Raw genomic sequence first — 3,535 nt, forward strand, 5'->3', positions numbered from 1 at the left:
ATTACTTCGCTTGGAACATCCACATCGCCTTCCAGATTAGTAACATTTTGACTTGCATCTTGTTCACCGACTTGGTTTGTTTGACTTGAGAACTGGATCTGCTCCCCCTCAGAATCTGAATCCCCATGATAAAAAACTGGCATGTTCTCAGCTTCTTGATTATCATTCTCTACCGACTGATTACCAGGAGCAACTACATCTTGTTGGACATCATCATGTTCACCAACATTGCTAGGACCTACTTCATCATCATTTGAAGTTTCCCGTGGTCTTCTAGAATACTCAGCTGGGAACCTTTGTTGCGACTCGTACTCACGCAAAATATCCAACTCATCAAAGAAGTCTTCTTCTTCCTCTGATTCTTCCCTCATGTCAAACGAATCCCACAACTTGTCATAATGATAACGCCAAGAATATCCTGGATTCTGCGGCGGCATTGTATAACCTTGACATTCAACATTTGCAGCTTCAATAATCCGCTTCTCACTTGGGACGAAGACACGTCGCATAGGACTTGCATAACCAACAAATATACCATCAATGCACTTCGGACCAAACTTTCTATGACGCTCTGTAACAGTACAGGGTGACCCGAACGGTTCTAGATACTTCAAATTCGATTTGCGGTTATTGATCAGCTCAAAGCATGTTTTGTTAAACTTTTTGACAGTGAGAACCCTGTTGAGCGTATAGCATGCGGTGGAAACAGCTTCAGCCCAAAAATTTATTGGTAACTTTGAATCTGCGAGCATTGTTCTAGCCGTCTCAATTAGTGTCCGGTTTTCGCGTTCTGCAACTCCATTCTGCTGCGCAGTGTATGGAGCACTAAACTCATGCAATATACCCCTTTCATCACAAAATTCCTCCATCTTGCTGTTCTTGAATTCAGTACCATTATCATTTCGAATTCTTTTGATACGCCTTTGGTATAGATTCTCAATCTTTTTGAACAACGTCACCAAACTATCATAAGTTTCATCCTTCGACTTCAAAAACATTACCCACGGAAATCTGGAATAATCATCAGTAACGAGCAAACAATAATAGTCTCCTGTAATACTTTTGACATTCACAGGACCGAATAAATCCCTGTGAAGTCTTTCCAGAGGTCTCGAAACTGAATAGACTTGCTTTGTAGGGTGTGACTTTTTCTTTTGCTTGCCTTTGACACAACTAATGCACTCCCCTTCCAGATGAAAACCTTTGACATGAACTCCTGTAACCAAATCATTATGCACCAAGTGATTCATTTTCCTTAGATGTATATGTCCCATCTTGCGGTGCCACAATCTCGATTCTTTCTCAGTTGCTCTGGACACAAAACAATGAGCCTGACCCGTGATTGTAGTAGCTACGCTCATGTCCAACACGTACAGATCATTGACTCTTGGTGCCCTCATGATAATCCATTCCTCAGGGATCACAAATCCTGGCTTCAAGATCAAACATTCTTTATCGGTGAAGTGAGTAGTATACATCCTGTCACAGATCTGGGAGATACTCAGCAGATTATTCTCCAGCTCAGCAATGTAGTTAACTCTTTCAAATGTCACAATCCCATTGGATAACCTTCCTTCACCTACAATCCTACCACCTTGATTACCCGCGAATCCTACGTAACCTCCATTTATATTCCTCACATCATACAACAATACAGTTTTCCCTGTCATATGTCAAGAGGCTCCACTATCCATGATCCATCTCGAAACAAGTTTTGGAAGATCCTGCACATAACAAAAATTGACTTCAAACCTTCAATAAAGATGCCGATTCATGCTTCGCGAACCAGGAAGCTCCGGCAAACACACACACTTATTTAGATTTGGAAGCTACCCAGGCCTATTTTGACTCAGGTAACTCAATTGGAATGTGAGATTTTGTGGTGTAAAGTGGCGGAAAATTCTTATCATTCATTTTCAAACTTTCTTCAGACCCAACCTTAACCTTTTTATATAAGAAAAATTCATCTTTTTGAGGTTGACCAGATGGTTGGTCTTTCTTTTGAACATTTTTCTTTTCAGAAACCATGGATTTTTCAAGTTTTTCATAATAATCCAAAGGTACATCCATCTTCACCGGTGTGGTAGAAAATGATTGTTTTTCAATCTCAGAAACCTTTGGTTTTGAACCACTTGCTTCCTTTTCCACAACTTTTGGCTTCCATGTTTGTTGAGTTGACGCAACACGTTTGTAAAATTTGTCATTTTTAGTTACCACTTTCTTTACGGGTTCAGTTTTGACTTTGATGTTGTCATTTTTCAAAACCTTTTTCTCAACAACCAATGGAGCTTTGCCTTTAGCATCAACTTTCCTTTTCTGAGACTTCACAACTTCAGTTTTAGGCTTCAAGTTGGTACAATTGCGAGCAATATGTCCAACCTCATTGCATCTGAAACATGTTCGAGTATCAACTACTCGACTTGTGCCTTCAGACTGAAACTGTGAAGCTTTCTTCTCAAAGAATTCTTCATTCGATTTCGAAAAAATCTTTGCTTCTTCATCAGACAGTGAACTTGAACTGTTCACAAACACCTTCTTTTCAACAAACTTCTTGTTTTGAACATTTCTCTTGTGATAACTCTTACCACCCTGATAACCACCCGACCAGTTGTTTCGATTGTTGTTATAAAAACGTGGTGGAATAACATATTTCTTATAGTAAGCTTTATCTTTTTCAAAATTCATTTGTCTCTTTGTTTAACTCAAACTGTTCACTTCTGACAATTCAACTTCAACCAACTTGAAAACATTCGTTAATTTGTTCACATTAACATTTTCAATTGGAAACTCAGAATCAGAAAACAACTTATCCAATCCCGACATCTTGTACATGACAAGAGTAGGTTCATCATTTAAGTTGTTTTTGGATTTTTGTTTAGGAATGTATTTATCCAAAAAACATCCATCATCTTCAGCTGAATCAGACATCAAAACACTTTCAGCTGTGCTTTTAACAATCTCTGTCTGAACACTATCATCAGAAGATGAAGAAGAAAATGTAACATCAATTGAATCAGGAAGTTTCACTTCATTTTCTTCTTCAATTTCAACCAACCCGGATTGCTTTTTCGAATAATTGTCAAGAACAGGTGGTGGAACTTGATGAAAACCCACCCCGGTTCCATCAGAGTAAACATCTTCGCCGGCTTTGTTTTTCCCGATGGGTTTGGGAACAATGTGTTGCAAAACAAAGCTTGCGGAGTTGTAACTCTTAAGCTTCAACTGGATTCGCTCATTTTCAATTTCAGCCTCTTGAACTTTAAGTTTCAATTTAGCGACTTCATCCAGTTGTTGGTTGATTGATTCCTCTTTTAACCGAAGCATTGTTTTTAGTTGAACATTTTCTTTATAAGTTTTACCATTCCGGTCATCATTATCTTTCATTGTGCTTTTAAGTTTCTCAAACTTTTCAGAGATTTGACGGTTTTCAAGAACTAACCTTTCATTTTCTTGCCTAACCTTTTCATGGTCAATTTTATCATTTTCAATTTTGTTAGTTAATTCTTTTAACCGTTCAGTTGAAGCTTTTACCCTT

The sequence above is a fragment of the Helianthus annuus genome, chromosome 5 (assembly GCF_002127325.2).
Source record: "Helianthus annuus cultivar XRQ/B chromosome 5, HanXRQr2.0-SUNRISE, whole genome shotgun sequence".
NCBI lineage: Eukaryota > Viridiplantae > Streptophyta > Magnoliopsida > Asterales > Asteraceae > Helianthus > Helianthus annuus.